This window comes from Camellia sinensis, chromosome 15 (assembly GCF_055761805.1).
Source record: "Camellia sinensis isolate YWXY chromosome 15, ASM5576180v1, whole genome shotgun sequence".
Lineage (NCBI taxonomy): Eukaryota > Viridiplantae > Streptophyta > Magnoliopsida > Ericales > Theaceae > Camellia > Camellia sinensis.
Genome location: NC_138975.1, coordinates 48,743,812 through 48,759,545, shown reverse-complemented (window position 1 = coordinate 48,759,545; position 15,734 = coordinate 48,743,812). Strand labels below are relative to the sequence as shown.

Below are 15,734 nucleotides of genomic sequence, written 5' to 3'. Positions count from 1 at the left end.
TTAAGATTCTTCATGTGACTGCAATTAAGGAGACTAGGAATGTGACCCAACTTTTGAGGAGTCTCGAGGCTTATTTTGTTTACCTCAACAATTTCCAAAGGTGCTAGCTGTGTATATATACGTTCCTTTCTCTTCTTGCATAGGAAGTTCCAATCCTTAGCACTGCTTCCTCACTCTAATTCATCCATGGTGTTGCTTCCACACCATCTCTCTGTCACTTTTATTCTCTTTTTTTCCTTATTTTCCAAGTGTCTGAAAATAGAGAAGACGAATTTGTATAGACTAAACAGAATGAAGCCCTAATAACCTAAACTACTAAACTACCCTTAATGAATAACATAAACTACAATAATCATAATTCACACCCCCCCTCAAACTGAGGATGCGAGCGTAGAAAGCATCGAAAGTTTGCCAAGAAGAAAACGAAAACGAGCAACAGTGTGAGTCTTCTTAAAAAAATTGGCCAACTGAAGAGAGGAGGGAACAAAATGGAGAGTAATAGTGCTAGCCTGAAGATGCTGTCTGACAAAATGACAATCTATTTCAACATGCTTGGTCCGCTGATGAAAGACGGAATTAGGGCAATTTGGACAGCACACTGATTATCACAATACAACGGAGTCGGATTAGAAAGAGAGACACCATATCAGAAAGAAGCCACCGAAGCCAAATGATCTCAGAAGTAGCATGAGTCATGGCACGATACTCAGCCTCAGTAATGGAAGGAGCAACGATAGTCTGTTTCTTACTCTTCCAGGATTTGAGAGAATCGCCAAGGAAAACACAAAGACCAGAAGTGGATTTGCGATCAGAGATGTTAGCTACCCAATTAGCATTAGCATAGACACGAAGAGTCAAGTCCACAGACGCAAATAACAACAAACATTGCAACAAAGTGCCATGAAGGTAGCGCAAAGTACGAACTAAGGCAGCATAGTGTGTGGAACGAGGAGCAGAAGCAAACTGACTAAGAATATGTGCAGCATAGGAGATATCCAGATGAGTAACGGTGAGATAAACAAGGCACCCAACTAACTCACGATACAAAGTGGGATCCTCAAGAGGAACGCCATCAGAAGCAGAAAACTTAGCATGCAACTCACGAGGAGTGTCGACAATTTTGTCATCAGTGAGATTGGCACGAGAAAGAATATCACGGGCATATTTAATCTGAGAGAGAAGATACCCAGTAGGAGAAGTAGCAACCTCAATACCAAGAAAATACTGAAGAGACCCCAAATCCTTCATCTTGAACTCTTGAAACAACTGATGCTTAACCTCTTCAATAGTACTATAATCAGAGCCAGTGATAATCATATCATCCACATATAAGAGAAAGAGAACAAGGCCAACAGAAGTGCACCGAACAAAGAGAGCACAATCATGATGACTAGGGTGAAAACCAAGCTGAAGTGAAGCAAAGTGAAATCGCTCATACCAAGCACGAGGAGACTGCTTGAGACCATATAGAGTATGGCGAAGAGGACAAACAACATCAGGAGGGTAAGAAAGACCCGGTGGAGGGCGCATATACACTTATTCAGCAAGATGCCCATTCAGAAAAGAATTTTTGACATCTAGCTGAAACAAAGGCCAGCGATGGGCAGCGGCAACAGAGATAAGAGTGCGAACAATAGTCATCTTGGAACGGGGGCAAAAGTCTCATCGTAATCAATCCCATACTCTTGAGAAAATCCCTGGGCAACCAAATGAGCTTTGTACCGTTCCAAAGACCCATCAGAAAGGGTTTTGACCTTATAGACCCATTTACAGCCTACAACATTCTCGCCAGCGGGTAATGAAACCAAATCCCAAGTCTGAGTATTAGCCAAAACAGTTAACTCATCATTCATGGCAGCAATCCAATTGAGATCATGACAAGCTTCCTTGTAGGACTTGGGCTCAAAATATGTATGAAGATAAGAAAGAAAAGACTGATAGGAAAGGGAAAAACATATATTACCAAAACATACCAGTTCGGAGAATGACGGTTTTGCTGTAGAAAGTGATGCGTAGGAGGAGCGGGATCCAAAGAAACAGCTGGAAGGACAATAGAGCTAGAGACAGGCGAGCTCGGAAGTTCTTTACCGCCCTGATAAACAAGAAGAGGAGCAGTGGAAGCGGGAGCTGGAGAGAAAGTAGCTGGTGAGATATTAAAAGTGCTAGTAAGAGGCAAAGTAGAGACCTCAAGATTAGAAACAAACTCATTGGGAGAAACACCAAGAGGAAATGAGTCAACGTGAACCAATTCATCCTTGGTAATAAGGACAGGGGTGGAAGGCATAGTGTAGTAGGGTAGTTTTTCTAAAAAGGTGACATGCCTAGACATATATAGCTTTTTGGTGGTAGGATCATAGCACCGATAACCTTTCTGATTAATGCTATACCCTAAAAAGACACATACGACACAACGAGAACTAAGCTTAGAGCACACCCATCTAGGAAGGAGCACAAAGCATGCAGAACCAAAAATACGAAGAAGAGAATAATTGGGAGTAACACCAAAAAGACGCTCATATGGAGATGAGCCTGAGAAAAGAGGAGTAGGCATCCGATTGAGAAGATATGCAACAGTGAGCACAGCTTCTCCCCAAAAAATAGAAGGGACAAAAGACGAGTGCAACAAAGAGCGAGCTGTATCAAGGAGATGGCGATGTTTGCGCTCAGCTCGACCATTTTGTGCAGGAGTGTCTGAACACGAAGACTAATGAATACTGCCATGAGTAGCTAAACCCTTCTCAAACTCAGGCAAGTAATACTCATCCCCCAAATCAGAATGGAGAACTTTAATGGTGGCAGAAAACTAAGTGCAAATCATGGAGTGAAAATTAGTATATATTTTGTAAAAATCAGATTTTCTAGTCATCAAATAAACCAAGGTAAATCGACTGTAATCATCCACAAAAGACACATAATATTGCGAACCACCCTTGGTAACTATAGGGGAAAGACCCCAAACATTAGTATGAACCAATTGAAAAGGAGAAGATGAAATAGAACCACTTTTATTAAAAGGAGGAGCAGACATTTAGCCAGTTTACAACCACAACACTCAGAAATATCATTAACGGGAAAATTGCCTAAATGTCCAGACCGAACCAACATCCTCAAACGATCACTCGACAGACGACCTAACCTAGAATGCCAAACATAAAACAAAGAGGACTTATTATTTAAACAAAAAGAAGACAATGTAGTAGAAGACGCTTCTGAAGGAACATGCAAGTTGTCCAAGATATATAGTTCTCCAACTCTACGCCCGATCCTAATCTGCCTCTTGGATACTCGATCCTGCACAACACAATGAGAATAAGAGAAAACAATATCAAAACCGGAATCAGATAATTGACTAATAGAAATAAGACTAAGTGAGAGGTAAGGCACATAAAATACAGGAGAAAGAGACAAATGGGAAGAGGAAATAGAACCAATAGAGTGTACAGGCATAGAAGAACCATTGGCGGTAGTAATAGTGATAGAAGAAGAAGGAGAGACATAATTACTGGGGAGAGATGCAACAGGGGTCATATGATGTGAACAACCAGAATCAAAACTCCACGAAGTGTGGATATTACCTGAACAAGATGAACCAGACAAACCTAACTGAGTGGTAGTCATAGCGGAGGCCGGGGATGAGAGATTTGGATTGGCCACCATGAAAGACTTGAACTGCTCAAACATAGACTGCATATTAAAAGATGACCATTCTCAGAAACTAGTGCAAAAAAGGCGGCAGATGAGCGAAATCTTGAAGATGTCGGCTTAGAAGATGGTAGACCAGATGAACGACCCTTGGGCTGCAAACGTTTAGGACAAGCATGTTTCCAATGGCCTTTCTGATGACAGAAGCTGCACTCATCCATGGAAACCCGAGCCTTGGGCTTACCAGTAACCTGAAATAAAGGAGAAGGTGGAGTGGGCAAGAGTGGAGGAGTGGCAAAAATTGACTAGGAAGCAGGGGCACCATGAGCTATCTTAAACCGAGTTTCTTTTGCAATAAGCTCACGGACAGCCCCATCCACATAAGACAAGGGAGACCGATGTAGAATATCTCCCCGAAGTGGCTCAAATTGATCACAAAGGGCCATAAGAAATTGAACAAGACGTTGCTTCTCCCGATACTTGGTATAACTGTCAAGTAACTGCAAATCTGATGGTTCCATCAAAGCAAGCTGATCCCAATAAGTAGTCATCTCATTGTAGAACTCCTGAATGGACTTATCTTTTTTACTAGCACTGTGAATAGACATCTCAAGTTCATATTGTTTTGCAAAGTTAGACTCAAGGTACATAGTTTTCAAATAGTCCCAAACTTGTTTAGAAGTAGAATACTTGGAAAATTCATACCAATGGTAGTTTGAACTGAATTATGAAACCAAGTAAGAATTTGTGCATTTTCCTTATCCTATTTAGTAAAATCGGCCTTAGTTTCTGTGGATTCCGTAGGTTTAATAGTCACACCAATAACATAATTCCACATGCCTTACCCATTATAAAAATTTTCATGACATGAGACCAATAAGAGTAATTGGTACCATCTAACTTAGTGGTGATAGCTTGCAATTTATCATCAGCCATAGCGCTATAATTTAAACAACACAGTGAAATCAAAGTAGAGTGAAAAGCAGCAGAGGAATACCCATGACTGAACAATAGACAACTGAAGACTGAAGGCTGCAACAAATTAAAAAAAAAAAAACAGTCGTGGGCTGAAGTCGAAGCAAAGGTACAGATCAGAGATGTCACAAGGGCAGCGAAAGGTTAAGCACAGCCCTAATAGGGAGTTGCAAACAACTGTGAGCACCAAATGAAGATCACGACGAGCTTCAAGGCACCAGACGAAAGTATAACTGGAGCAGTGACGAGGGAGAGAGTGAGAGAGAGAGCAATGGCAATGACCTGCAACAAGAAAGAGTGCACCATAAGAGTCTACGAATAGGCTGCAATGTCCTCTGACGAACTGATGATGAGTCGATTCCTGAGGAACTGTTTTAGATGAATGGTTCAGAGAGTGAACCACGAACACGAGATGAGAGAGATGACGTGCAACAGAAGCTAGGTCAGCCGTTTGTATGGCTCTGATACCATGAAAATAGGGAAGACGAATTTGTATCTTATTAGATAATTCACCAAAAGGCCAAGTACAAATATATAGACTAAACAGAATGAAGCCCTAATAACCTAAACCACTAAACTACCCTTGATGAATAACATAAACTACAATAATCATAATTCACAGTGTCAACATTGAATCGAATATAGAAGAGATTTTCAAATTGTATTCAAGGTCATGCTTGGGTTTTCATGTATGCATGAATGATCATGATCTCAAAGATTAATATGATGTATCAAAGTAGTCTTACAATATTATGATTTAATAAACAAGTATGGGAAGAATGTTCTTCCCTAAAGTCAATACTTTTTGTGGTGCTATGTCTTAGTATTATGTGAAGTTACATTTTAAGCCACATTATGTACTCCAGTTCTTTAAAACATCTCCTTAGCTGTCATTTCTATTTCAATTTATGTTATCGAAAATTGCTAGTTTTAACTTAAAGATAATAGAGGAGAGAATGTATGGTAAAAGCAGGTAGCTCGAAGACACTTCAGTACCGCTACTTGGGGACGCCCAACTTCTAATTCACTTAGGACAAAGGCAGTTGGAGCTTTGAAGACAAATTCTGTATTGGGTTCAAGACTTCACGCCTGTAACTACGAGCTTGGTATCGTTTTCATTGTTCCACCATCAGATGCAAACAGTAGCCCCAACCATAAGAGTACGAGTTTGGATGATATTATATTGACGTTTGTTGTGCCTGCCCCGAAATATAGACCCAATGACACACCAACAACAAAACAGGCTATGAGAGAAGCATTGGTTGAATGCGAGAGAGAGATATCTATGGAAGCAGTTGCATCAGGATAATTGATGGAAGAAGAAGAAGAGATCTCAAATGAAGAAGAGTAAGTATTGAAGGCAGCTGATTATGTCGCAAAGCAGCGGGGAGATGAGAAAGCTTATGCTGATATACTATGGAGCCAAAATTGATTCACCTGGTCTTCTGATTAAATTGCTTGTTGAGAGGAAAGTAATAGATGGCTTGAAATGTTCATGTATGTAGTTCCTCCAAATTTATCATAGAGGAATGTAAAATCTGAAGAGAATGTTGTATTCTATATCTCTAGATTAGATTGAAGAGGATTGATGTATATACACTTGGTTTTAGGATTGTAGATTTTAGAGGTGCCATTCTTTGGGGGGTTTGAAGGGTTGGTATACCAAAGGACTATTCTTTTCATTGGTTTGTGATTGTATTGGGGGTTGAGTAAGTCTTTAGATTTCCATTGTTTATATACTAGTGGCATGAACTGAAATAAAGAAAGAACAAGATTGCAAGAAAGTGTTGATTTGTCTTCATTTTCAAGCTTGCCTTTAATTTTTATAAGCAGTGGCCTTGGAGATTCCTTTTTAAAGTTGGTTACACTAGATTGATTGGAATAAACTGTTAAAATTTTTAGTACTAGGACCCTATGTGTTGGAGTATTTTATATTTCTTCCCAAGCAAAGTTAGGAACATAGAATGGATCACAGGATAATTTACAGAAAATGCAATAGATGGTTAGGGTTAAACCTAGTTATGATGGGTCAACATTACACTTTTTGTGATCTATTATGTATTTCTAATCTGTGTTCTTAGTATTAGTGTTTCTTATTTGAGCAACAAAAGCCATGTACTTCATCATTTGTTTCACTCTCTATCCATTCTTTCTTTAATGTCCTTTTTAAGTTTTGAAAATGACGAGATTTTCGGCAAGTAATTTGGGGCTCCATTGAGTAGGTGTTAAGTTCAAAATCTTGTTATCACCTAAAGTATAAAGTTAGCATAATCACATTTTTAAAAATTAATATTGTTCACTATCAATAAAATTATTCCCAAACTTTTGTACAATAGTTACTTAGAATTTAGGGTCCTATAGAATTTCTCATCAACTAGAGTGTAATTTAAATTTGACTTGGTATCAAGTAGAGTGTAATCCAAATTTGACTTGGTAAAGTTTTGATGCAATCATGACTTGGACTTGTTATATATATATATATATATATATAATTCAATCAAATAATTTTATAATAAAAAATTATTTAAGTTCACAATATTATTTATTTCTTTATTCAATTAATTTCATACAAGACAAGCATGTATATTTATGAAATTCTGAAGGAATAGTAAATTACTTATTGAAAGGTACAATTGAGACATTTGTGTCCCATATAGGGCTCATTTTTTTGATATTCATATGGTAATGACGATGGGTGTGGAGATGATGTAAGGGATAAGTTATTGGAGTGCTTGGCTATATGTATAGGTAAGGGTATATTTGGATTAGGACTGTTTGGTTACAAAAATTAGAAAAATTAAATATTTTTTAGTTTGACCTTTTCTTTAGTTTGAGAATATTTTTGTCATTTCATTATAATTTTTAACATAGTCATGGGCCAAGTTACATAAACAAGATTAATGTAATTTTGAAAATTAAAAGTGAGATACGCATATTTGTTAAAATTTTAAGAGAGGTTTGTATAGTTTTTTTTTTTTTTTTTTTTTTGAGCAGGGAGGTTTGTGTAGTTAATCCAAATAAGAAATAAAAGAAAGGGTAAATTATATTTTGTCCCTTTTATATTTAGTCATTTTTTCACTTTGACCCTTAAAATTTAGGGTAAATTACAATTTGCACCCCTGCACTTACGCAAAATCTCACTTTAGTTCGTACACATCAAATTGTGACACTTAACCCCCTGCACTTTTGGTCAAGTATAACATTGGCCCTTCTGTTAACAGTGAGGCTAACAGAAGTTACCCTTTAGGGAGTTAAGTGTCACAATTTTGATGTATACAGACTAAAGTGGGATTTTGCGTAAAGTGTAGGGGTGCATAGTGTAATTTACCCCTCTCTCTCTCTCTTGCTTTCTCCTGATAAAAAATTTAAAAAACTATTTTAATCTTTTCCATTTTATTTTCATAATATATATAATTTTTAATATAAAAATTTAATTTTATAAAATTAAAATATCATTGAAAATATACCTTTAAAATGAGACTAATATTAACTATATTAAATAAAAAATTAAAACAAATTAAAAGTAATTACTTTGAAATTATTATTTTTTAAATATAAAAATTAATTTGATGAAAGAAAGACACAAAAATTATATATTTTTGAAATTCTCAAAAACAATCTTCATTCAAAAAAAATCATATGAAAATAATTTTTTTTAAAAGTAATAAAAAAACACACAAATCCAATCTATGCATAGGTGCAAATCAAATACAGAGGAGTTTTGGAAAGATGGTTAAAAGCTAGTTTTTTGTTTCTTTTTTTTTTACTTTTTTTGAAAAAAAAACGTGTAAAAAATTTGAGAGATGATATGATGATGTGATCATGATTTTTTTACACGCTTTTTTTTTAAAAAAAAAAACCAAAAAATTAGCTTTTAACTATCTTCCCAAAACTCCTCTGTATTTGATTTGTACCTATATGCCGATTGGACTTGTGTATTTTTTATTTCCTTTAAAAAAAATTATTTTCATATGATTTTTTTTGAATGAAGATTGTTTCTAAGAATTTCAAAAATATATTATTTTTGTGTGTTTATTTCATCAAATTATTTTTTATATTTAAAAAAAATAATTTCAAAACATAACTAAACATAGTAATTACTTTTTATTTATTTTAAATTTTTAATAAATATATTTAATTTTAGTATCATTTTAAAGATATATTTTCAAGGGTAAATTATTGATAAATCCCATTTAGAAGTGTTTTAACCCCAGAAGTCCACGAAGGAATTTTTTGACCCATTTAGTCCCATGTATGTATCGTTTTATTCCATAAAGTCCTTTTTCTTGATTTACACTATTTTCTTGAACACTTATGCCCTTATATTTAATTTTGATACCCTTATAAATATTTTTTGAACAGTTAGCAACTTTATGATGTGAACATTCATATTTTAAAATTCACATTGGTAGGATTGTAAAATTGGCCCGTAGGCAGCCCGAAACCCACCCACAAGCCGGGGCGGGCCCGGCCTGTTGACAATGTGAATATTCACATTGACATGTTAACATTCACATTAATGGGAGTGTAAAATTGGCCCGCGTCCCGTGGCGGCGTGAAACCCGCCCGCGACCCATGGGCGGCCCGGGGCGGGCCCGGTCCGGCCCGTTGACAATGTGAATATTCACATTGACATGTTAACATTCACATTGATAAGAGTATAAAATTGGCCCGCGGTCCATGGCTAGCCAAAAGCCCGCCCATCGCCCTGGGCGGGCCCGGCCCGGCCTGTTGACAATATGAATATTCACATTGACATGTTAACATTCACATTGATAGGAGTGTAAAATTAGCCCGCGCCTCGTAGCTGCCCGAAACCCGCCCACGGCCCATAGGCGGCCTGGGGCGGGCCCGGCCAGGCCTGTTGACAATGTGAATATTCACATTAATATGTTAACATTCGCATTGATAGGAGTATAATATTGGCCAGCGGCCCAGGGCGGGCCAGACCCGGCCCGTTAACAATGTGAATATTCACACTGACATGTTAACATTCACATTGATAGGAGTATAAAATTGGCCAACGGTCTACGGCGGGCCCGACCCAGCCCGTTGACAATGTGAATATTCACATTGACATGTTAGCATTCACATTGATAGGAGTATAAAATTGGCCAGTGGCCTAGGGCGAGCCCGACCCGGCCCGTTGACAATATGAATATTCACATTGACATGTTAACATTCACATTGATAAGAGTATAAAATTGGCCAGCGGCCTAGGGCGAGCCCGACCCGGCCCGTTGACAATGTGAATATTCACATTGACATGTTAACATTCACATTGATAGGAGTGTAAAATTAGCCCGCGCCTCGTGGCTGCCCGAAACCCGCCCACGGCCCATGGGCGGCCCAGGCACGAGTCCGACCCAGCCTATTGATAAAGTGAATATTCACATTGACATGTTAACATTCACATTGATAAGAGTATAAAATTGGCCCGCGGCCCATGGGCGGCCAAAAGCCCGCCTGTCGCCTGGGGCGGGCCCGGCCCGGCCCGTTGATAATGTGAATATTCACATTGACATGTTAACATTCACATTAATAGGAGTGTAAAATTAGCCCGCGCCTCGTGGCTACCCGAAACTAGCCCACGACCCATGGGCGGCCCGGGGGGGGCTCGGCCCGGCCGGTTGACAATGTGAATATTCACATTGATATGTTAATATTCACATTGATAAGAGAATAAAATTGGCCAGCGGCTTAGGACGGGCTCGACCCGGCCCGTTGGCAATGTGAATATTCACATTGACATGTTTACATTCACATTGATAAGAGTGTAAAATTGGCTCGCAGCCTGTGGGCGGCCCGAAGCCCGACCGCAGCCTGAGGCAGGCTTGGCCCGACCCGTGACAATGTGAATATTCACATTGACATGTTAACAATAACATTGATAGGAGTGTAAAATTTGTCCGCTGCCCGATGCTTGCCCGCGGCCCGGGGTAGGCCTGGCCAGGCCCGTTGACAATGTGAATATTCACATTGACATGTTAAAATGCACATCGATAGGAATGTAGAATTGGCCCGGGGCAGGCTCGTTTCGGTCCGGGCCCGAGCATGTCCGAGACCCTAGGTTAGGGCCTAGGTCATCACTTTGAAGCCCGGCCCATCGGCCCGCTTAAGGCCCATTCAAGGTAGGGGTGCAACTTAGGCGGGCTCAACCCGAGCAACCCGAGCCCAGCCCGAATTTTTTTAGGGCTTGGACAAAATATTTTCAAATTCGGTATGGGCTTGGGCAAAAATTCAGAAGCCCGAATTAAATGTGGGCGGGCTTAGAGAAAGACGTCAAGCAACCCGAGCAACCCGATGCCCGAATTATACATATATAGATATATAAAAATATTAAATATATATATATATAAATTATTATCCATTACATGATATTAAAATAATTTATATTATTAAATCATATTGAATATATATTATATATATAAATAACATAAAATCTTACTTTTTTCTTTTTATTTGCACTCATAAATTATAAGGACTACTATAGTGACATCTCTCTTACATTATATAAATTATTTGTTTTGATGGTATTAATGATTTTCTATTTTTTTTTTAAAAAAAGTAAATAAAGTCAAATTTTAATAATTTAATAATGTAGCTAGGAAAAAAAAACTAAAATTCATTTACAATTCTGGCAACTCTGGCAATTCGGGTTTAACTCGGGTCGGGCTTGGGCAAACAACCTCGGGTTACAATTCGGGCTTGGGCGGGCTTGGGCAGGTCTCAGCACAACTTGGGCTGGGCTTGGACAACCTCCCAACCCGACCGAACCCGCCCGAGTTGCACCCCTAATTCAAGGCTCGCCCTGAGGCGCAATGTATTTTTTTGTGGAAAATAATAAAATTTTGGTAGAAAAAATTAAAAAGAATTAAAAAAAAAATGGTTAGGCCCGCCCAAGCCCGACCTAAGCTCGAGGCTAAGCCCAGGCCCACCAGCCCAACCCGAGGCTCGATCCATCGGCCCGTCCAAAGCTCGAATACTCTTGTGCCAGGGCTAGGGCCTAGGCCTAATTTTTTGGCCCGTGGGCCGGCCCGATCCGGCCCGGGAAAGACTCGTTTGGGCCCAGGCTCGAGCCTAGTCCGAGACCCTAGGCTAGGGCCTGGGCCATCACTTTGAAGCCCGACCCGGCCCATCGGCCCGGTTAAGGCCCATTCAAGGCTCGGTCCGAGGCCCGGCCCGCGCAAAGGCCTAGTGTCTTTTTTGTTAAAGATAATAAAATTTTGGTAGAAAAAATTAAAAAGAATTTAAAAAAATGGCCAGGCCCGCCCCGGGCCGTGGGCGGGTTTCAGGCAGCCACAAGGCACGGGCTAATTTTACACTCCTATCAATGTGAATGTTAACATATCAATGTGAATATTCACATTGTCAACGGACCGGGCAGGGCTGCCCTAGGCCGCTGGCCAATTTTATACTCTTATCAATGTGAATGTTAACGTGTCAATGTAAATATTCACATTGTCAACAGGCCGAGTCGGGCCTGCCCCGGTCCGCCCAAGGGCCGTGGGCGGGTTTCGGACAGCCACGGGGCGCGGGCTAATTTTACACTCCTATCAATGTGAATGTTAACATGTCAATGTGAATATTCACGTTGTCAACGGGCCAGGTCGGGCCCGTCCCGGGCCATGAGCAGGCTTTTGGCCGCTCATGGGCCGCGAGCCAATTTTATACTCTTATCAATGTGAATGTTAATATGTCAATGTGAACATTCACAATGTCAACGGGCTGGACCGGGCCCGCCCTGGTCCGTCCATGGGCCGCGGGCGGGTTTCGCGCCGCCACGGGACGCAGGCCAATTTTACACTCCTATTAATGTGAATGTTAACATGTCAATGTGAACATTCACATTGTCAATAGGCCGGGCCCGCCCCGGCCCGACTTGAATTTTTCCGGGCTCCCACGAGGATTGACATGGGCCGGGCCCCTACACATTGACGATATGAACATTCACATTGACGGTGTGAACATTCACATTAAAGGTATTTTGGTAATTATGTCACCCATAGGACTTATTGAAACATAAGAAAATAATGTGAAATAAATGGAACGCAAGTAGATGAAAATGGTATTTTAGTCTTCTTATCTCAAATAGGAGCTAATGGAATAGTCAAAAAGAATATGGATTGAATGGAATAAAACGCTTAGAAAGTGGATTTATCAAAAAAGCTCCCTATTTTCAATGATATTTTAATTTTATAAAATTAAATTTTTATAGTAAAAATTATATATATTATGAAAATAAAATGAAAAAGATTAAAATAGTTTTTTTTGAAATTTTTTATAAGGCGAGAGAGAGAGAGAGAGAGAGAGAGAGAGAGAGAACGTGTGAGGGTAAATTACACTATGCACCATGCAACTTACACAAATTCTCACTTTAGTCCTTACACATCAAAATTGTGACAATTTGATGTGTAAGGACTAAAGTGAGATTTTGTCACGCCCCCAATTTTAATTACTCGGAAACATTACCAAAAGCCTTTAATTTAGAAGCATTTTTTTCTTTTTTTACAAATATCTATTACCCTTGAGTAATAAAAGCATAATAACACATGTTCTCCCTCGCAATGAATAAAACAATAATAATATTACATGCCAAGCTTCCACTACAGAGCTACAAATAATTAATTACAAATATCAGTGCACAATATTTATTTCCTTCACACCCATGATGAAATTGCACATAAGAGACACATGCACTTCTTAACTCTTCAACTAATGAATCCGAATTCTCTTCCTAAAAAAAAAATAAAACAACGAGGGATGAGCACAATTGCCTGTAGACGTCCCCGAACGCCCCGGGAGGATGAGTCCCCGTTCTGTTCATTTGGGGTCACTACAGCTCAGACTCTCAAATTGTCACGGTTCTAAATCTGAACCAAAGAGTCCAAATCCGGCAAATCGTTTTGAGAAAATAGATTTTTAGGAAAGAAGTGCCAAACATGGACTGCTTTGCCAGATATAGAGTCGCCACCTAAATATTTTATTTTGGGAAATTTAGGAAACCCTGACTCGTTGCCCAAGGCCACGTGTCCGTCATCACCAAAGTTGCCTCGGCTCGGGAACTTGGGTACGATTGGGGAAGGTCACTTCGTGAGCACCCCCGCTCGCCCGATCAAAGATCAGCCTCTACTAACCATGATATCTATTTTTGAAAACATTATGCGTTCTTATTCCGGTTATTAGCCTAGATTTACTATGTGATGCGCACAGCATACAAGTATAGACTCGGTCGCTTGAATTGGAACAAAACATTTCATGTTTGTTTATTTTGAAAATGGTTTGATGGTGCTACCCACAAGTAGGCTAAGACGTGGATTTGCCACCCTCGGGTGGGCTTAGAAAAACATGATTTTGCCACTATCAAGTGGGCTTAAAACACACATTTGATGAATTGTTCCAATCCAAATAACCCAACCTTCACCCACAGGTACTCAGGCAGATATATCATATAAGCAATTAGCCTCATGGTAAGCATGCTATCATGGCAGTCACTTACACGCATGCAAGGATGCTAAAGCACAAAACTTACCGAGTACTCCAAGCCAAAACAGAAGCTAATTAGAAATCCATGCATGATCCTAATTATACGGAAATGCCTAATGCAACACATGCAAAAGTGCAACTATAGCAGGCTCGGCTATTCTAGACATGGCATATGAAATGCTACAGCTAACATGTATTCAACTTGGAATTGAAAATACAATGCAGTTAGTATGATGCGCCGAGCCCGGTGCATGCAAAACAGATGAATGAATGCAAACATGCTATCATACTGTATGCTAATTGAAATATGCCCTAATCTAACCATCATAAGCGAGTAAATAAAAGGGAGAAAGACGTGGGGTTGGAAGACATACATCACACACACGCACACTTATTACAGTTGTGCCCTCGCGCAGAGGGTCTGAATAAATAATATACAGTCCTGAATAAATAGCACAGTCCGAATAAGTACAAAATCCTAATTAATTAGCAAATTAATCTAGGAAAGCAGTAAATTGCACGCAAATCTGTGGACCGCCTCAGCTCTGTTCCGAATGATGGATGATGCATGCTCGAGTTGCCTTGCGTGAAAATCCATTGCGATGCCCTGGTTTGCCTCTGTTTGTAATTATTCTTGGGATGTGTGCCAGGCTCTGGAAGGTTGCTGATTTCTGATTTGCTGCAACAGAGAACAACAAAGGGACATGGCAAAGTATTTTCACATATGTATACATGACTACTCTTCGGGGAGTGTAGTCCTCAATCCTCGTGCCACCAATCACGCATATCGATGCATGATGGCCGAGGAGTCGAATTGCACAACTCAATATGAAATGAATGCACATATAAACACAACAAGACCTAAACTCCATCATGGGTAATCCGGAGTGTCAGTGACTGGGAATTGAGACACGTTCCGTCACTCGAAGTACGAAACGTCCCTCGTTTCCCGTGCTCAGGCTAACTCCTATCCCAAGCACAATGCAATATGCATGACATGCATGAATGCAACTAATATACAACCTAGCATGCACAATGCTATGAGATGGCATATACAATGCACGATGTAACATGGCATACACAATGCGCTAACATACAACCTAGCATACACAATGCTATGAAATGAAATGGCATACACAATGCACAATGGGCTTACACCAACATGAGTGGACCTCAGCCACACTCTCATCAGTAGCCATGAGATGAAAATGAGACACTCGAAATGCGTGCACACATGCACGCAAACCGAGGACCGATCCTAAGGCACAAATGCCACTCTAACGAGGCATGGCAAGGCACGAAATATGGCATACAAACATGCAAGTTTCAGCACTGAAATGTGATGCAAAATGGTCCCGAAACATGGAAACATGGCACCCGATGCATGGAATGGCCCTGAAACACAAAACTAGGCATACGCATTGGCCTATAGCTATACAAAACATGCGTTATTTTATCATGAAGCATGAAGACAGATGCAATACAGTCCCAAAACATGCATATTTCCAGTTTATAACAAGCCTCAAAAATGAACACAAATAGGGCTAATCTATCATGCAAAAATGGCCCTAAAAGAGAGATTAAACACAAAGGGACAGAAGCTGGCTCCAAATGGAAAAGAGCCCTTCAAC

At 39.7% G+C, this 15,734-nt stretch overlaps 1 protein-coding gene across 2 annotated transcripts in view; it reads left to right on the top strand.

Moving 5' to 3' along the window:
• The window catches only part of LOC114299456 (putative disease resistance protein At3g14460), a 28,542-nt gene extending 22,018 nt beyond the window's left edge, over positions 1 to 6,524 (top strand). Inside the window, exon 16 of one of the 2 annotated variants that reach the window (XM_082909511.1) lies at positions 5,591 to 6,524. The gene's annotated coding sequence lies outside the window, so the exon portion shown is untranslated. The remainder of the gene's footprint in view (positions 1 to 5,590) is intronic. The other variant, XM_082909510.1, reaches the window with a different exon arrangement.
• Positions 6,525 to 15,734: the final 9,210 nt, after the last annotated feature.